At 36.5% G+C, this 21545-nt stretch overlaps 1 protein-coding gene and 1 long non-coding RNA gene across 3 annotated transcripts in view; both read right to left on the reverse strand.

Moving 5' to 3' along the window:
• LOC145723053 (uncharacterized) overlaps positions 1-21351 on the reverse strand; it is a 25519-nt gene extending 4168 nt beyond the window's left edge. Inside the window, exon 1 of the long non-coding RNA XR_014147785.1 lies at positions 17242-21351. This is a non-coding gene — a long non-coding RNA (uncharacterized LOC145723053). The remainder of the gene's footprint in view (positions 1-17241) is intronic.
• The window catches only part of ME1 (malic enzyme 1), a 98720-nt gene that overhangs the window by 56365 nt on the left and 20810 nt on the right, over positions 1-21545 (reverse strand). The gene's annotated exons all lie outside the window — the stretch shown is intronic.

Below are 21545 nucleotides of genomic sequence, written 5' to 3' on the forward strand. Positions count from 1 at the left end.
GAAAAGCATTTTAAAAGTTACTTCTTGCCTTCAAAATCAGTACACGCTTTTCCTTTACGGTTTTAATTTAATATGTATATATAAAGCTCCTAAAAATTCTAAACTTTTTCCTTACAAAACTTACTATCCAAACTTTCCCTATTTCTATCATCGGCACCACCAATGTCAAAGCACTATAAGCATTTTCTTTTTTTTTTTTTAATTTTTTTTTTATTAACATAATATATTATTTGTTTCAGGGGTACAGGTCTGTGATTCATCAGTCTTACACAATTCACAGCACTCACCATAGCACATACCCTCCCCAGTGTCCATCACCCAGCCACCCCATCCCTCCCACCCCCCACCACTCCAGCAACCCTCAGTTTGTTTCCTGAGATTAAGAGTCTCATAGTTTCTCTCCCCCTGCAGACATCAAAAAAAATAAATAAAATAAAATAAAAAATAAAAATGAAATCTTGCCGTTTGCAACGACGTGGATGGAACTAGAGGGTATTATGCTAAGCGAAATGAAACAAGACGAAACCGGAGGAGCATTTTCTATTTTGCCTTTCACCTCACATCCCAGTGGTCAAGTTCTGTTATGCATTCTTCCTTCTTTCATATTAATTGTTATGCTTTCTCTTCTAAGTGCCTCAATTCAAGGTCAGGCTCTTTGGACCACATGATTGCAAACAATACTACAATCTCCTGATTAGTCTCCTTGCTTTTATTTTCTTTCCACTGCAATCACTTACATACTAAAAAAAATTTTGTCATGGTATTTTAATAGGTACTATGTGATGAGATCTTGTCCAACCTTATCTCTGCTATTCTCAAAAAGAAATCTTATCTTTCCTTCTTTCCCTTATTTATTCATTTATCAAGTAACATACCAAGTGCCAACTAGGGGTCAGGAATTACCCTAAGTGCTGTTGACACATTCCTGCCCTCACAGAGTTTATAATCTTGTGGCGGATACAGTAAATAGGAGATTACAATGCAGTGTGATAAGAGCTGTAATAGAGGAAATTTAAGGCACCATCTAGAATTAAGGGGATTAGGAGAGGCTTTCTAGAGGAAGCTAGAGTCTGAAGGATTAGTAGGAACTTGCCAAGTTAAAGAGAAAGAGGAAGAATTTGGGAGGCAGAGAGAACATACTCAAAGGCCCAGAGTTAAATAAATCAACATCATATTCCAGGAACTGAAGTAAACTAAACATGATTGAATCACAGTGTTTAGAGGGAAAGAGACAAGAATTAAGGCTACAGAGGTAAACAGGGCCAGATTATGCAGGGCCTCTCACTGGTATTAGGGGGTTTATACTTGACCCTAAGAGTGGGACGTTAAATCGGAGTGTGACATGATAGTTTCCACTTTAGACCCACGGTGTGTGATCAGGGTGAAGAATGGATACCAGAGGGGCAGGACTAGAGCAAGAAGCTTACTTAGGAGGCTACTACAAAAACCCAGCCCTGCACTTGGAAATGAGAATGAGGGCAGGGACAAATAGATGGATTTGAGAAACATTCATGACACAGAATAACGATATCAAGTGTAGAGAAGCAGATGATGAGAAAAAAAGAAATCAAGAATGAATTCCAAGTTTATAGCTTAGGCAACTTGGTAAAGGATGGATTATGTTTAAAAAAAAAAAAAGGAAACCTCAGGAGAAGAAGCAGGTTTGATAAGGACGATTTTGAGTCCAGCTTTGGGTAAGCCGCGTTTGAGCAACCACAGACATATGTAAGCAAAGGAAGTTGTCAGGAGATATTAAGATGTATGACTTTGGTATTTTAGAGTCTGAACAGCTGCAGGGGAAGATTAGGCCCATGATAATGGCCATGAGTGTGTATATTAAGTGATGTAGCACTAAAGGCCATTAGAAATGAAGATCTTAAGAAAGAGAAAGGCCAACATACAAGAAAGGTCATTGACATGAAAGTTAAAGGGAGCTGAGAACAAGACTTTGAAAATGGGCAAGAACGGGGGAGAGTAGTTAAGAAACTGGGAGAAGATACACAGATGATAAGCTACTTGACATAAACCTCAAAAAGCATGTGGGGGAGAGGGGTTACCTAAGGACGGAGGGCTGATAGTCTGAAAGGGACAGAGGAGAGAAGCCACTGATCTCATCTCCCAACCCTAAAATGTTGTGTGGACCAATAAGCATCACTGTTTGAAAGCACTACATGAACAGTGGAAGTCTGAAATGGGAGCCATGTTGCCATGAAGCAAGATGGGAAAGGGAACATCCAGTCAGGAAGTGAGGATATAAGGGAGCCTTTTATTAGCAAGACAGTGGAAAGGTTTGAGAGGGAGGGGTGTGTTGGGAGTGTTGGTTCAGTGGACATGAAACACAAAGCTTGAAGTATGGAAAAGCATCAAGTATGTGAAAGAGTATATGGAACTAGACAAATGACATGTTACTTTTACATTGTAACAATTTACATTTTAACAGGAAACCGATTATAATGATGACATGAAGCAAGATTCTCTGGGGGTTCTAGAGGGGCGGGGGGTGGGAGGATGGGTTAGCCTGGTGGTGGGTATTGAGGAGGGCACGTTCTGCATGGAGCACTGGGTGTTATGCACAAACAATGAATCATGGAACACTTCATCTAGAACTAATGATGTAATGTATGGGGATTAACATAAGAATAAAAAATAAATAAATAAATAAAAAGATTTTCTAAGAATTATGTCTAGAGGCCATCTAATGGATTGCAAAGGTGGAGTGTGGAGAGCTGGGTATCTGGGAAGGGGCAGGTTGCATCCCGGTTTCTCCAGTTTGAGGGCAGCACCCATATAGGCTGAAATGCTCAGGGCAATTTTGGCTCTAAAGGACCGATCTGTGCTTCTGCATACCACTGCATTGTGACCCTCCACTTCTAGCCTGCATCATTTCTCTTGGCCAGAACGCCTTCACAGAAACTTAGAAAATGTTTTTATGAACTCCATCTGCAGATTTAACATAGAGAATTAAAGGTCTCCTCAAATGCAGGTTTCAGTAAATACCTTATCCCCAACCTCAATCATGTCATTTACTTCTGCAGTTTGAATCACTAAATCTGTCTATGTCTCCTTCTCAATTTAGTCTAAATCAAACTGTTTATTTCTAAAAGCCAACAACTTCCACAAAACACTAGGGATCAAGTTTTGAGCAGCAAGAGAATTGTATGTTATTTTGCTGCAGGTGATTAGCGTCATAAGATTTTCAAACTAGAAAGATCCTTAGACACCATTTAGCAACAAGTAATGCCCAGGAATGCTGATTAACACCCAAGATCATGGGAACAGACAGCAGTGAGTAGTGCCCCTAAGAGAAAGACAGAAAAGTCAAATACTTGGTATTAGGATGCTAGTAGATAGTAAAATCCACTAAAAATCTAGTAAATCTACTATAACCTGTTGACTGTTTCAATGTTCTATCTTGTAGGTAATGGATTTGAACAAATATTTTGTAAAATAAGAACTAGATCCAAATACTGACTTGGGAGGCGCCTGGGTGGCTCAGTCAGTTGAGCGTCTGCCTTTGGCTCTGGTCATGATCCCAGGGTCCTGGGATCAAGCCCCACGTTGGGCTCTCTGCTCAGCAGGGAACCTGCTTCTCCCTCTCCCTCTACCTGCCACCCCCCCTGCTTGTGCTCTCTCTCTCTCTCTGTCAAATAAATAAATAAAATCTTAAAAAAAAAAAAAACACCAAATGCTAACTTGGATCAATATCCTCATTCTTATTATTCCCAAGAATCAATATCAGCCTCAAAGAGTTTTTCTTAAAATGTCATCATTGTGATATTTAAAAGAATTGCTATAGGTTCTAAAGATAATTTTTAAAGAGGCATTCCAAAAGTATTGTGAACATTAACAGTACTTATTTACAGAGTTCCAGGGTATTACTTTGGAAAGAGATAATACTCATTCAGATTTAGCTTTGCTTTAAAAAAAAAAATCCATCACATTATTCTATAATGAAACCTCAAAATCAAAGTAAAAATGAAAGAAAGACTGCATGTGTAACTACTTAAAATAAAAACATTGAGAGATGATATACATTCTTGTGCCACTGAATAACAGAAATCTATATTCATCTAATATAGATTTAGATCTAATAATCATATTATTCAAGACAAATCTGAGAACTGTACATTTAGAAACAGCTGAAGGCACAAATCCAATGTAAATTACAAATCTGGCCTTTTTGGCACAATCATCAGGACTAATGTCAAACTTTGAACACTAACCATCTTCCATAACTAGAGGCCACCTACCAATAATGTGTCCTGAAGTTATGCCTATTTATAATTCCACGTTAGTGGTATTTCTTATGGGAGTATTATTGCCTAATACCAATAAAAATACCAGAATATCATGTTCCCTGCTTTATTAATAAGCTCTTTTCTTCCCTGGGGGCCTTAAGAACTAAGCTATTATATGTTCCAGGGGTACTGAAGGTCTTTTAAACCCAAACTGGTTTAAAACTATTTCTTTTGGCAACTGTATGGGTACATTTACCTGCATGTCAATGTTTCTCCTTTAAAATACCTTAATAAATTGGTTGAAGTGATTTGATCCAACATACTAAAATTAGAATTCTATTGTAGAATCCCTACTTAATTTTGAATAATTCTTAGGAACAAAATATAATCTAGTGCTAAGAATTGTTTTAACTTCATTTTGCATTAAACCATTTTTAAATGACCGTGATACTTTTTTGAATTAACAAGTACACTTATATTTCAGTCTAAATTTTCAAGAATGCAACTCTGTCTCTGACAAACTGACATATTTCCAAAATCTGATTAACAAAGATATCTTTGTGTTAGGAGGGTAATTTTGGATAGTTTACCGAGTTTACTACCACAGGGGTGTGTGGAAGTATAATTTAAGATTTGTAAACTACTAATTTTATTCTGGTATCACTGGGAAATATAAGCCAAGACAAGTAATTTCTGTGCCTAAAATAATACTTATTGAAAGGAACCCTTAAAATGAAGTTAATAATCCAATGGGTTTAGAACTTAACTACCAGGATTTCAGTTCTGCCTTTTCACTTATAAACTGGATCTTTTAAGTCAAATTCTCAGTCTTTCCACTACCCTTCTGAGAACTTCTTTGGCAATTCTAAATCTATAAAAAGAACTGGAAAAATATACTCAACAGAGGTCAAATTAACAACCCAGTCCAACTAATTGTATGTAAAATACTGTTTTTGAAAAAATTTGACTCTGTTACCAATCTGATTTGTGAAAGTGAGAAAATAAAAGTCTGATAATTTTGTTCTCACTTATTTTGTCTTTTTGATATGAGCCATCCTGACAGGTGTGAGGTGATAGCTCATTGTGGTTTTGATTTGCATTTCCCTGATGATGAGTGATGTTGAGCATCTTTCTATAGTCTGTTGGCCATCTGTAGGTCTTCTTTGGAAAAATGTTTATTCAGGTCTCTGCCCATTTTTTAATAGAACTGTTTGCTTTTTTGGCATTGAGTTGTATAAGTTCTTTATATATTTTGGATATTAACCCCTTCTCAAGTATATCATTTGCAAATATCTCCTCCCATTCAGTAGGTTGCCATTTTGTTTAGAAGATGGTTTCCTTTGCTGTACAAAAAAAAATTTTTTTTATTATTATTTTGGTGTAGTCCAACAGTTTTTCTTTTGTTTCCCTTGCCTCAGGACACATATGCTGCTAAGGCCAATGTCCAAGAGATTATAGCCTATGTTTTCTTTTAGGAGTTTTATGGTATCAAGTCTCACATTTAGGTCTTTAATCCATTTTTTACAAGGTTTTATTTATTAGAGAGAGAGAGAGAGAGCACGCGTGTGTGCGCACGCATGAGCTGGGAGAGGGGGAGAAGGAGAGAGAAAAGCACACTCCTCACTGAGCATGGAGCCCAGAGCCCAACATGGGGCTCGATCCCAGGACCCTGAGATCAGGACCTGAGCCGAAGGCAGATGCTTAACCCACTGAGCCACCCAGGCACCGGGTCTTTAATCCATTCTGAATTAATTTTGGGGTATGGTGTAAGAAAGTGATCTAGTTTTCCCAGTACTATTGAGTAAAAAGACCATCTTCCCCCACTGCATATTCTTGCCTCCTTTGTCATAGATTAACTGACCATACATGTGTCGGTTCATTTCTGGCTCCCTATTCTGTTCCACTGATTTATGTGTCTGTATTAGTGCCAGTACCATACTGTTTTGATTACCATCGTTCTGTAGTATTTCCTGAGATCTGGGATTGAGATACCTCTGGCTTGGTTCTTCTTTTTCAAGTGTGCTTTGCCTCAAAAAACTTTTTAACAAAGGATTTCAGTGAAATGGTACAGTTTCCTGCAATGTATTATTTTATTTGGATCTATAAATAGGATGCCTGCATGTGAATAACTTTTAGATATGCACCTATTGTTTCACTACTAAATACCTATTTGAAAGAATACTTTAATCACAGAGAAAACCATTAGAGAATAATATTAGCTAACATCCGTGTGCTCCCTACACAATTTTGTGAAATGCTGACATTATGCCGTATTTATTTCACACCAAAAACAGGGCCACGCATCACTTGAAACCCCTTCTGCTCCTCCTTGATCCCACTTCCCTCAGGTAACCATCCTCTTAAATTTGATGCTTATCATTCCCATACACGCTATACTTTTACTACAAATGTATGCTACCCAAAAGCAAACCTGACATTGTTCTTAAGCTTTATATACATGAATAAACTGTATATGCATCTGATGGGTGTTGAATGGTATCTCATTCTTATGAAATGACATCGGAGAGCCACTATTAACAGCTCAGGTGAGTGGATTGAACTGTTTCCTTTTGCAATTTTTCCCTCAATCCTGTAATCCTTAGATATATTCACGTGGACATATGAAGCACTAGTTCATTCCATTTTTATGTGCTGTACATTACTGTACACTCTATATACAGCACAATTTATCAATTCTCCTGTTGATGGGACATTTAAAATACTTTCCGTTTTTCACTACTTAGAAACAATGCTGCTCTGAACATTTCTTTTTTATTGTTATGTTAATCACCATACTGCTCTGAACATTTCTGAGCATGGCTCCTTACGAACGAGTTTCTCTGGGTGCAAATGCCACACAGTAGGTTATGATATTCCTAACTATACTGCCCAAGTGTTTTATGAGTTTGCGCTCCTGAAAGCAGCGTAAGTATTCACCCGCCCACAGTCTTCACGCATTTGGCACTGTCAGATTTAAACATCTCTGCCAGTCTGACGGAGGTGATATGGTACTTGGTATCCATGCAATGGCTGTGCGGTGCTGGGCAGCCAAGGAAAGAGGCTGCTTGGATTGCCCTTCTAGAAAGAACTTGCCTAAAGGTGCAGCTAGACAGCTGCCTCCACCACAGTGGTTTAAGATCGGAGATACAGCATTCCATCCACAGCCACACTCTTCCCGGGGGCTCCCCAGTCAATTACTGAGCACAGCAGTAATACTAGGGCCAGGTCATTTATACTCAAGGTGAACTCATCTAACAAGCAATTTTGGCTCTGGAGCGCCCTATTAGGTTGACTGAGACTTTGTCAGACATATATTACAGTCCGAGGTGCTCTCTGCCCAATTCTGCTTCCCAGATGTGCATTATGGTCTGAAGGCTTTTTTCCTGCCTAATCCTCCCTCCTCGTTAATGTGTCACAGGCATTACCCCTAAAACACTTCTCACACTTCAACACCATCTCAGGAACTGCTTCACGGAAAATACAAACCAATATAATGGGTAGATTAGAGCTCAAGCCTTTACTGAATCAAACTGCTTCTTATTACCTCTAGAAATCGGGCAGGTTATTACTCTGTATCTCGGTTTCATCTCTGAAATGGGAATAATAACAGTACCTGCCTTACAGCTTTGAGGGAATTAAATTAATAAAAGCCCCTGGAACAACCTCAGGCACATAATAAGCACTCAGTAGGTATCAGTTTTTATTTGTCCAATGTGATTTCCTTATTTATCACAAGAGCTGTGATTAAGCTTGAAGATATGTGAAACCATAATTGAGTAAACAATGACCTGGGAATATTTATGGGTCCTTTCCTTGGATATGTGTGTGTATTGAGGTAAGTATTATAACATGTTGGTAAAGATAGGGCAATCTCAAATAAAATACTCCATGATAAATAGTTCCAATCGGATTATTGTTGTCAATGATAAATCTATATTCTTTTTTTTAAAGATTTATTTATTTGAGAGATACAGAGAGACAGAGATAGTGAGAGAGACACGAGTGGGGAGGAGAGGGAGAAGCAGGCTCCCCGCTGAGCAAGAAGCCCGATGCGGGGCCTGATCCCAGGACCCTGGGATCATGACCTGGGCTAAAGGCAGTGGCTTAACCGACTGAGCCACCCAGGCACCCCAATAAATCTATATTCTAAAACGTGTTCCTCTACCATTTGTGTTTTGATTTTTTTTGCTCATAATAAATTACATATACAGATAACATTAAGGAATGCTAACTATAACACTTAAGAAATATTCTTGGGAGGTTTTGATTAAATGCCTTTTCTATCACAAACTACAGTATACATTAGGATTTATAGTCTACAAATATTGAGACTGTTCTATTAGTTTCCTTTAGGGGTGATATTAAGAATCAGTCAAATAATATCATAAAAGTTTCCTAAGATAATGCAGAAGTCAGAGCTAGTATTCTTTTTTAAATTGATTTTTTCCCTGAAATTATTTTCTCAGTAACGTCCACCAGTTCCCCTCTTCTTTTAATCAATAATTTTTCTAAAATCTAGAGTAATTATAGCCCCAAATTAATCTATCTATGCAGAAAGATTAAGAGCTCAGCAACTAATGCATTCTTCCTATACTCTTGTCCTCAGAGACCAGGTTAATAAGAATTTGGAAAAGAATTAAGTCTTTAAGAATGACCCAGTCAAACACTTACTGTAATCAGATTCTATTCCCTATCTTCAGTTTTAAAACTAGGGAGTTTGGCCAAATATAAACTTCTAGAATAAGTAGAGTCTTATAAAAATAAAAGTCTTCATTAATTTTATGAAATGTTATTTTCTGTCCCATTCCAAAATTCTATATTTCTCCATAGCAAGAAAAATAACCTCTGTATTATTCCAAAACCCCGTATGAAATATATACCCAGAGGTCTGGGCCTACAGACCTCTGTAATGCATTTGTGAAAACAGATCATATATCCCATTCTTCAATCCACCCAATGGAAAAAATACCAGGGTAGTATATCAGAAAATAGTGCTGAAGCAAGTGGTGGAAAGAGAAAAAGATTTGTACTATCTTACCAGTAAAATGAGTGATATTATCATCCTTCAATTGATTTGCATAATAAATTTCTATTGGGTTTTCCAAGACATATATATTATTAAAATATATTTATTATCAGACTGTATCTGCTTTTACATACTATAATTTAGCTCATCTTCTTCATTACCACTTTCATTTCTTTTTTAGTCATTAGCTAAACTTCAGAACAGATCAGGGTCCAGGTTTCTGGGTAAATGAGCAATGATAAAAATCCCTCTTCTCTCTAAACCATCCCCCCAAAAAATTAAAAAAAAAAAAGCTTAATCTTTATGCAGGACACCCTATTTAATCATTAAACTTTCCTCTGAGTAAAGTGATCACAACTTTGTTTAGTGATTGGAAACATCTAAGAAACTGGATTTTCAGAACCATGTGCTACAGCATGTTAACTGGGATTTTGCAAAAATAGCAATCCTTGAGCAAATGATTTTGAGAAACACTAGACAAAACAAAACAAAACAGGTCTCCTTTACCCAAGCATTTGAGTTCTCAGAACTCTAAAATACTATTGTGAACTGATAATCTCTGAGAAGAGGCTACATAATATGTAAAAAAGAGTGGAAAACAATGCTGAAAGACCAAGCATGTGTAACTGTTAAGATAGGGTTAAGAAAGCCCTTAAGTTGTTCAAATAGTTTATAATAAAGATAAAAATCTATGAGAGATAATTATTATTCTATACTGGTAAAGAGAATAAGGATGTCATTTTTTGAAGGAGAAAATTTTTAGTCAAAATGAGGTATATGTATCATTAAAGACAAAAATTGACTTAATTTCAAAGGAAGAGAAATTTGTGGCTGAGCTAAGAAGTAAAAAGTAAGTCTAACAGGGGACCCCTACACAAAATTTCAGGAAAGGACTTTCCACTTTCTGGTAATACAAAATAAGAACATCTCAAGAAGAAATGGGCTTGCAATTTGAGGATATTCTTACCTTGGGATTATTTATTGGTATAGCTCTCTTTTCAAAGCTAGATTTATTAAACAGTAAGAAACTTCACAAAGTTCCACAAAACTCAAGAGGGATCAAAATTTTAAAAGTAAATCAAATACAGTTTATAGACATGGTTTCACGAATTCACTAGGTTTTCTGTTCTGTGGGCTGGTCCTATCAGTTAACAAGAGAAGTGCCCAGCAGCTGAGCAGGGGAATGTGGCTACAACTAAGTGATGCAGAGGCTGCAACTGGTTTAGTAAAAGCTGGCAAAGCTTACATCATAAGCATATGTGGAGTAATGAAATCCCCACTCTTCTTTCTCATATGAGCTGTATTAGTCACTTTGTTTTCCCATAAGCTGATAACAACAACATTTTGTGGATTCTGTGGTATCTGGAAAAAAGGGGAAGGTTTATATTTTCAAATCCCCAGTTAAGAAGGAATTTTTCAATAGAGGAGATTACAGATTTGGAGTGATGCTGGTTGTAAGCAAAATATCAACTATGGGACATTCCAAATTCTTCACATACCAAGCAATGTAAAGACAATATGAAGATTATGACTTCAAGGAAAAGTTTTCAACTTCATAATCTGAATGTAAGACAGTAGGGACAACATTTAAAAATGGGCACATCATTAAACCAACTCATCAGGGTAGGCTAAAGGACCTTAAAGATATGAAGTATCCCTGATACTCCACCACCAAATAAATAAATAAACAAATCCACAAAATCTCCTTTGAAACCATGGCATAGCAAATTCTTAACACTGTCATGAATCCTAACAAAGGATTTTTTCCTGAAACATAATATGCAACCTTACACTTCACATTGCTGTGTGTTAAATTTTAAAAGGTTCCAATTTCAAGTGTTATAGAAGATAATCTGTGTTTAACACCCTTTAATTGTATCCCAGCAGAATATTCTAGGCCTTAACACAGAAGTGTGTGACAGATTTCTAAAAACCATCTGAAATAGGTTAGAAAGTGAAACAAAGGATATCAGGATTAAAGTTGGGGAGATTTCTATATTATGCTTTCAAATAATCCTATGGTTCTGTCTCATGGAAGCTGTGCTTTGTTCCATTTTGGGGTAACTGGAAATGCAGTCAACTGCTTACTCTGCCTGGCTCCCTGAATCTGAGGATTAGATTCACACAACTAAAGCCAAGGTGAAGCTTTCCTTTAAAACTGAGGACATACGTATCATGTATTTACAAAATGAGTCTCTACTGATTTAGCATGCATATACTAAGCATATCTATAGCTATATGCAAATAAGTTTTTATATATATTTTATATTTCTATAGTTCTATATATCTAGATTTTATATTCATATTTATTTATCTGTTTATAGAATTAATCTTTACATGTAGATTAATTCTATATATCTAGATTTTATATTCATATTTATCTGTTTATAGAATTAATCTTTACATGTAGATTAATTCTATAAAAGCAACTAATAGCTCCTTGGAATAAAGGCAAAAGCTGCAATATTAGTTTCTAAAATGAGAACTGCAAGTGACCTCTTTTAAGAAGATACACAAAATAAGAAGGTTTTAATATTCCCAAGAGCAAATCTTCTGCAGAACTCCAGTTCAATATAAACAGTGACTAAACATATTACAGAGAAATGCTATTTTCTCCAGCTTGGATTCACAAGAGGCTTGGTTTAAAGACGGCTTTCCAAGTTTTCCACTATTATCAATTTTTACAAAATATTTAAAAAGTTATAAAACAATCAAACGTCTCAACTCAAAACATATTTTCAACAAAAAAAACCCCTAAAAGTTAAGCCTTTTCCTGTGACCAAAAACAACATTCCATGACTGCAAACAAGTTTTTCTTCTATGGCAAAGTATTTTTTATCTAAAAAAAAAGACAGAGGGTGGTTTTCCCTTAAGCTCTTTAAATATAATTATACTAATAGATGCAGATGATTGATTTTAGGGTGCCAAATCAGGTAAAATCACTACCATTTTTGAAAGGAGATTCTGTCTGCCAACAACAAGAATGTATTTCATGTTATGTGTTAAGAAATGAGTTACATGACACCATCTCTGCTGCTTCAGTTAAGTCTTATTCTGCTGAGGACCGCCCCCCTGCCCGTTTTTTTTTTCAAGTTTTTATTTCAATTCCAGCTAGTTAACATACAGTGTAATATTAGTTTCAGGTGTACAATATAGTGATTCTGCCAAGCCTTTTAACTGTCCCCACAAGTATGCCTTTGTGACCTTATTTAGTTAAGTGCCTGTTAACCCCTTAGGTCAAGTATACTATTTTTATAATGAAAAAAAGTTGAGTATTAAATTGCCATTTTTAAATCCCTACCTTGCTTGATTCACTTCTGTGTTGGACCCTGTTAGTCCCTCTTTCCTGAAACTCATCATTTAGCCTCACTGCTACCTTTCCAGCAGATGGCTCCTTCCCTCTGCCAGGCTAATACCCAATAATCATCTGCTAACACTGAAATATGGAAAGGGAGAATATAAAATTATTTTACACTTACTACCTGACTTTTTAATTTCTATTCTCCTACAGTATTGATAGGTGTACATATCCATGGTTATGTTAAAAAGAAGAATGGATGGAAAGTACATTTTTATTAATTTCTTGATTGTAAAAAGTTCTATCTCTAATAACAAATTAACAACAGGAGAAAAGACTAATAAGCTATACTTCTCTAGTTCTATGATAAACTGTTAAAGATTTTTAGACTGAATTCCAGTACATTAAGTCTTAAGACAGCCATCTGTTTTGAAATAAACTTAATCCCACCTCAAAGAAATACTTAAGAGAAGAATCATAGCATTCCTTTATAAGAAAATACAGCAATAAACATTCTCTCAAATGTAACTCTTAATATAGTTTGTGAACTCCATAATTAAGCAAGCCACTTAGATATCCCATTATAATGTCTTTTATGAACAGAACACTTATATTCTCATATTTACTCACTCTAAGAGACAAGATGTGTAATGCCAACCACTTACTAGCCACTTTTTTTATAGTGTGTGAAATTCAATGGCTTTTGAATCTGAGCTCTCAGCCCCTACTTTACTCAGAATCAAGCCAACAATTCTACATTCTCAGGAAATGCACCTGAAAACCAATGCTCACAGTACCCACCACAAGTACGATGGCTCTGGGTCATGGATAATCACAGGTCATGGAAGATCAGAGGTTTAGTTGGGTGTGTGGCAGAACAGTTAGAACACTATGGAGTTTAAGGTAATACTACATGGGGAAAGGATTCATACAGGATGTGCTAAGGCAAGGTCAATAGTTTGCACTGTCAAACTAAAACTGAGAACAAAAATAAAATTTGTAATTTAACTCAGTGTGCTGCAAAGGGTCCTCATCTTCTTGGACCTCCTGCCATCTGCATCCCAGACTTCTGATTCTAGGGTCAAGGTTTCTGGTCTAACAGGAAGAAAGCTTGGAAGTTAACACTACAGTCATCACAACAAAAAAAATGCTGAACAAACTCAAAATTATTACAACTCTTCGTAGACAATCATGCTGCCCACAAAACTGGAGAGACAAACAGGCATATAAAGATAATCATAGTTTACTGGGAGCAGGAGGCCAGGAGCAACCCTGCCACTGGGGCCAATGCTTTGAACTCTAATTCATGGATTGCTGGCCACCCAGTGAAGACTAACTCAAGAGTTAAAAATTCCCAGAGGGCTCACTCTTGGCGGGGGCGGGGGGGGACCCCCTCACAGTTTTATCCTCCAGGAACTTTACCAGGTTCTCATGGTGAAGATCAGAGAAAAATTCCCTTATGCTTACAGCAGAAGGAAGGCAAAAGTAACCATTTTGAAATACTCCCAAAGTTTCTGTTCTCCTTTAAAAAAAAAAAGGCCCCGCTAGCCTTCAAAATGGGGGAAAGGGTATACCCATCTCAGGCTCACTAAAGATTGAGACCTAAACATAGGACTGGAGCATCCTCCCCTCCTCCCACATCTTATTAACATGTCAACAGGGCTCCGGTGTAACAGGAGATTACAGGTAAAAAAACTATAAGCCTCAGACTCTATTTAAGAAGGATGTAGGAAAATCCAAAGACAGCAAGGGAGACAAAAACAAGGACACTGAGAAAATTTTGCCTCTAACACCACAGCTACAGCAGACTATAACCAACCTAACTCCTAGCCAGAGAACGAAACCCTTACACCAAAGACCTGTCTACCTTAGTTCCTTTTACACCGTACATCATATCCAGCTTTCAACAAAAAATTACAAGGCATGCCAAAAGGGCAAAAAATACAGTCTGAAAAGGCAAAGCAAGCATCAGAACTAGATTCATATATGAGAGAGATTTTGGAATAATCAGACCAGGAATTTAAAATAACCTATGATGAACATGCTAAAAGATCCAGTAGAAAAAGTGGATGACATGCAAGAATATATGGGTAATGTAGGACAGAAATGGAAATTCTAAGAGAATCAAAAAGAAATCCTAAAAATCAAAATCGCAGTAACAAATAAATATTGCATTTGATGGGCTCATTAGTAAACTAGATACAGGAGGAAAAAATTAGTGAACTCAAAGATATGTCAATAGAAACTTCTAAAACTAAAATGCAAAGAGAGAAAAAGAATAGGATAGTCAAGAACTGTGGGACAAAAGGTATAATGTATGCCCCTAATGTGTATACCAAAAGGAGAAGAAAGAAAGGAACAGAAGAAATATTTGAAGTAATAATGCTAAGAATTTTAAAAAATTAATGACACATGCCAAACCAAAGATCTAGGAAACTCAGAGAATACTAAGCAGGATAAATACCCTACCGCCCCACCAAAAAAATCTATAGGTATATCTTAGGTATAACATATTCAAACTGCAGAAAATCAAAGATGAAGAGAAAACTATGAAATAAACCTGAGGGGAAAAAACACCTTACCTACAGAAGAAGAAAGTTAACGATACGTCAGACTTCTCCTCAGAAGCCATGTAATCAAGAAGAAAGTAGAGTAAAATATTTAAAATGTTAAAAAACCCACCATCTAGAATTCTGTATCCAGCAAAATTATCCTTCAAAAGTAAAGGAGAAATAAAGACTTTCTCAGACAAATTAAAATTGAAGAAATTTGGGCCAGTAAACCTTTAAAAGAAGTTCCTCAGAGAGAAGGAAAATGATGTAGGTCAAAAACTCAGAACTACATAAAGAAAGGAAGAACATTACCTTTTCTGTCTTAATTGATCTAATAGATAACAGTTTGTTCAAAATAATTATGGTAATAATGTATTTGGTGATTATGGTTTATGGACAAGTGAGATGAGTAACAGCAATGTTAGAAGGGATAGCAGGAAGGAATTGGGAATATTGTATTATAACATACCTAAGAGTGTCCATGAAGTGATATAGTGTTATTTGAAAGTGGACTTGCATTAGTTGTAAATGTATATTACAAACTCTGGGGCAACCACTATGAGGTTTTTTGTTTTTTGTTTTTTTTTTAAAGTATCAGTGATACACTACTGCAGAAGAGAAAATGAATCTAGGGTCAGAACTTCTTTCTTCTTATACTAATTAACTCCTTGGCCTGCCCTTACTTACAGTATCTGTTACATGGGTCTTTTGGAGCTTTGTGTACTTCAAGTTTTGGATCCTCCAATTGCTCTATTTTCTGTTCATGTTTCAGCAAGATGGTGAACACATTAAGGAAACAAACGAAAAAAGCTGCACACAATAATGAAAGATCCAACAACCACACTGACTAAACACGTGGAAGTTTGGCAGAATTCTATAGCCTTTGCCTCCCCATGAACATATAATTGGGTATTCATTGATTATAACAGAACTCTGTACAGATGTGTCTAATAATACTAGTAGTAAAAATATATCTCTATCTACAGTGTCCAGAACACAACCTGGCATATAGCATACACTCAATATTTATTGAATGAATAAATGAATTGATGTTAAAAAGAAGAATATTTGATACCTGCTGAGGAGCAACAAAAAATTTTTTGAATGTTATTTGTCAGCTTGTTTTAACATCCATCTTACAAATAAGATGAAGTCTCCCACATTGGTTTGTATTTCTGAAGTCTAACTTTACACAAATATTTAAGAGTATGCCTGGGAAAGATCTTACATCTGGCATATTAAAAGGTGGTGAGACCAGGTGTCTAAGTCTTTAAACATAAAAACATTCACTTGTGAAAAAATACTTTGAAAGCTTTCCAGATATGTTTGCACATTTAGGCAGCCTTTCTCCATGATTAAAGCCAATTTCATGGAAATTCAATATAACTTTTCAAAATATCTAGGCATGATGGTGAATCAAAATGTACAAAGTGAGTAAAATCTGCCCCTACTTTTAATTTCATGTGGTTTGGCACTTAAGAAAAAGAACAGTTAATACTATTCTTTCTACAAAGCCAGAAGAGACAAGTGAAATAGGTCTTCTCTGACAACTCATCTCCCCCACATTATTTATTAGGTACACTATATTCTCTTACAGCACCCTACACTCATTTCCACTGGAGGCTTATTAAAAATGTCTATTTATTTATCTCTCTCCCCATTTACACTGAGTTCCTTAAGAGCATTTAGCAAAATGAATGCTTGGCACATAAAGATGCTCAATGTGTTTGTTCAATGAATATATAATTCAAAGTACCCTAAACATTTTCTTCAACTAAGTTTACAGGGATCATTGGTATGACTGGGGAATAGCTCTAGAAGACTAGGCTAATTTCTTGGTTTACTGGTCAATAATGTTTTTATTTTTGTTGTTCCCCTTGCCCTATCATTTATTTGTTTTCCCTTAGATCAATATAGCATACCCAAAGGGAAAGTATAACTTAGACAGCTATAAAAATTATTGGTATGACTGTGAACCCACACCAAAGTGCACATTCACATTATGTCCTGTTCAACTACAACACGCTCTTTTCCTGCATACAGAATTATATTGCTAAAAATCGGTGAAACTATCAAATTAAAATGGCTATCTTTCTATTTGAAAAGATGTCTGGGAAAATTTTTTACCTCTGCAGGCCAGCATTTACAATTTCAGACAATGACTTCCATCCTCACTGAAAAATAACACATAGCTGTAAACCAACGTCTAATGGCAACCAATGCACATCAGAGGTATAAGGTGATTCCAAAGTAAAACATGACTTTTCAGTTTTTTCAGTTTTTACAAAAAAAAAAACCCACATGAATTCTTATCAAAGTGACATGTCAATAAACATCAATCTAAATTGAGATAAAATTTAGGAACAAAAGCCAAAACAATGTGATGACTTCCAGAGCATTAGCTGGATGAAATCTGTTTGTAAGGCAGAATATAATTTCAGAAGAAATCTATTTACTCTGTGTTTACAATTTAATATGCATAATTATGGAATATATTTGCTTGTTTTGTCTTTTCTTGACATGAGAATGAAAGAATAGAAATGGGAGTGGAATAGATTATAAAACTAACACAACAACCTTAACAACTGTAGTATAACAGATATTTAAAGTTCAATCTTACTATGTGATAGGGACTATTCAAAACCAAGCAGATTGGTTTTCTCAATTTTGTTCTTTTACTTGCAACAAAAAGCATGAATACTTTAATTCTAGTTAACAACCAGATAAATCTTTTTTTCCCTTTTTTAAAATTTAGATTCAGTTAGCCAACATATAGTACGTCATTAGTTTCAGGTGTAGAGTTCAATAATTCATCATTATGTATAACACCCAGTGCTCATCCCATCACGTGCCCTCCTTATGCCCATCACCCAGTTACCTCGTCCCCCCGCCACCTCCCCTCCAGCAACCCTGTGTGTTTCCTACAGTTAAGAGTCTCTGATGATTTGTCTCCCTCTCTGATGATTTCCCATTCAGTTTTCCCTCCCTTCCCCCATGCTCCTCTGCGCTGTTTCTTATATTCCACATATGAGTTAAACTGTATGATAATTGTCTTTGTCTGATTAACTTATTTCGCTCAGCGTAATACCCTCCAGTTCCAACCACATCAATGTAAATGGTAAATATTCATCCTTTCTGATGGCTGATGGCTGAGTAATATTCCATTGTGTATGTGTGTATGTATACTTATATATATCTCACATCTTCTTTATCCATTCAGACCAGATAAATCTTAATGTGAAATATTTTGACATCAGAGATAAATTGAATGCACTCAACAAATATTTCCTGAGTGACTCCTAGCAGTCAGGCTCTGGGGATATAGCAGTGAGCAAAACAGACAGAAATCCTTGCCCTCACAGAGTATATATATCGCATTTGTGGGAGACAGACAACAAATAATAATTATCTAACATGTTATGAGGTGATAATTAGCACAGAGAAAAACAAAACAGAGAAGGGAGACAGAGAAAGCCAGCCAGCATGAGAGGTGCTATTTAAGACAGAATAATGCAGGGAAGGCTTCACTGAAGGGATAAATGAGGAAAGACTTGAAGGAAAGGAGGGAAAGAGAGAGAGAAAGGCACGCAGGTTCAAGAGAACAGTAAGGGCAAAGACCCCGAGGTGGGAGTACACCTGAAGTGTACAAGAAACAGTAAGATTTGGAATGCCCATTGAATGAAAAACTTCCACTGAATTCACATAGATTTCCTATTTGTTTATAACTCAAATACCACAAAACATCATCACACTGTTTTGTTTGTTTAGAGAATTATAACATTTAGGGAAAGAGAGAAATTTATAGTTTTCAACCAAATGACCTAGTTTTCCATACTGCTTTTTCACAGTTGTTAGGGTACTGCTTATCTTCACGGCTACCTGTTTAAAATTCAGCCAAAAGCTTACAATTGTTGTCATTTCTCTCTTCACCATTATACCAAAAGCTGCATTTATAAGATGTCTGTCCTACAGATGCCATGTCATTTGCATGTGACATATCTGGATAACACTCCTTTAGATCAGAAAGGAATGTCATGCAATGATTAAGAGCGCGGGCTCTAGAGCCAGACTGTCTGGATATGAATCTCAGCCCAGTCACTTTCTGGTTGGTTCGGTAGATATTGAAATTTACTTAATCTCTTTGTGTCTCTGTTTCTTATCAGAAAAAAAGTGGGGATAAATTGTAAGAGTCTCATAGGGCTGTTTTGAGGATTAAGGGAATGTAAAAACACTTAGAGCCTGGTATATGCCTTTAAAATGTGCTAGGTGTTGTGGTTATTTTTACTGTTACTAATACTGATGGAAGACAGCTGGGTTTTGTTTTTGTTTTTTCAACTGTCATAACCAAACTAAGAAAGAATTACTCAATTTTTCATCTTGTTTCTCTTGATGGCAACAATAAAAATCGTTCTTTAACTTTTTAGGATTCAAATGCATGATAAGATTTGAATGCATATGCATCTGTCTCTTTAAAGAGCTATTTTTATCTATTTATTTATTTTAAAGATTTTATTTATTTATTTGACACAGAGAGACAGTGAGAGAGGGAACACAAGCAGGGGGAGGGCGAGAGGGAGAAGCAGGCTTCCCACGGAGCAGGGAGCCCAATATGGGGCTCGATCCCAGGACCCTGGGATCACGACCTGAGCCGAAGGCAGACGCTTAAAGACTGAGCCACCCAGGCGCCCCTAAAGAGCTATTTTTAAATGTCAAGAAAATGAACAATACATTCAAATCAGGTCACCTTCAATTTCTAAGTCAGAAGAAAATATGACTTTTAATACCTAATATTTATGAGTGCTCAGCAGAGCGTAGAAGGTATACTTAAAAACAAATTCTTTTTATTTTATAGCATTTAGGAGAAAAATACAACCAACTGATAAACAGAGGAGCAGGGAAACTATTCCAAGGATCTTTAGTCCTTACAAAGTATAAAATATTTCTGGAAAATGTATATTAAAAGCTTCCTTATAGGGGCACCTGGATGGCTCAGTCATTGAGCGTCTGCCTTCGGCTCGGGTCATGGTCCCGGGGTCCTGGGATCAAGCCCCGCATCAGGCTCCCTGCTCAGTGGGAAGCCTGCTTCTCCCTCTCCCACTCCCCCTGCTTGTGCTCCCTCTCTCACTGCTTCTGTCTCTGTCCAAATAAATAAAATCTTTAAAATAAATAAATAAATAAAAGCTTCCTTATAGCCTCGGGTATTCTTTGTCTATAAATATCCCATGTGAAATACTAATTTCCCCACATTCTTCTCCCCAGCCCTTGGCAACCGTCTTTCTACTTCCTTTTTTTTTCTTTTCTTTTAGAGAGAGAGAAAGAGAGAGCTCATGAAGTGGGGAGTGGCAGAGGGAGACAGAGAATCTTAAGCAGGCTTCACACCCAGCCAGAGCCCAAGCAGGGGCTCAATCTCACAACCCTGAGATCATGACCTGTGCTGAAATCCAGAGTCCGATGCTTAACTGACTGAGCCACCCAGGCATCCCAGCAACTACCTTTCTATTTTCTATTCCTATGATTTTGACTAACTTAGATACTTCACATAAATATACTCGTACACTAACAATTTCTTACAGGCAGGATTTTATTTAAGTATGTTTTACTAAAACTGCAGATTCAGTGCCTAGCATTTTAACCTAAACTGAATGGAAATGATTTTTTCAGGTAAATCAACCACATGTACATGTGGGATGGGGCAAGGGAGTCAATAGGAGGGGGAAAGAGAGGTCAAACTATATCTGCTCCTGGGCCAGTTGTTTCACTCCATTTGCCCTCATTCTAGGGTAACTCCTCAATATCTCTTTTGACAAATTTCTATTTCTAAATAACATCTCCCCCATACAAATTCTCCAGGGTCACGTTTAACACAAACACCACTAAGATGAACTAAACATTTTAATTCTTCTCGTGCATTTACTTGTAGCATCTCTATTCTCTGTGCACACATGAAATTTACAATAGTTGTAAATTCCACTGTGCAGAGACTACAGTCTGAGTAATCCAAATATTACAGTAATCCAGAGTTTAATTAATAAAACTAAAAAAGGGGCGCCTGGGTGGCTCAGTCGTTAAGCGTCTGCCTTCGGCTCAGGTCATGATCCCAGGGTCCTGGGATCGAGTCCCACATCGGGCTCCCTGCTCAGCGGGAGGCCTGCTTCTCCCTCTCCCACTCCCCCTGCTTGTGTTCCTGTTCTCGCTGTCTCTCTCTGTCATATAAATAAATAAAATCTTTAAAAAAAATAAATAAATAAAACTAAAAAAGGTTAAAATTATTAGTCATTACATCTTTAACTGTTTGTAACTGAAAAACAACATAAATGCTTGCTGATTACATCATACGTTAAGTATGCAACATACATAAAGCTAACCTCTCATTTCCTATGTAAAAATCCTATTACCTTGAAATAAACAATACTAAAGTTTGCATTGAACAA

The sequence above is a fragment of the Leptonychotes weddellii genome, chromosome 8 (genome assembly GCF_054177405.1).
Source record: "Leptonychotes weddellii isolate Sample4059 chromosome 8, ASM5417740v2, whole genome shotgun sequence".
Taxonomy (NCBI): domain Eukaryota; kingdom Metazoa; phylum Chordata; class Mammalia; order Carnivora; family Phocidae; genus Leptonychotes; species Leptonychotes weddellii.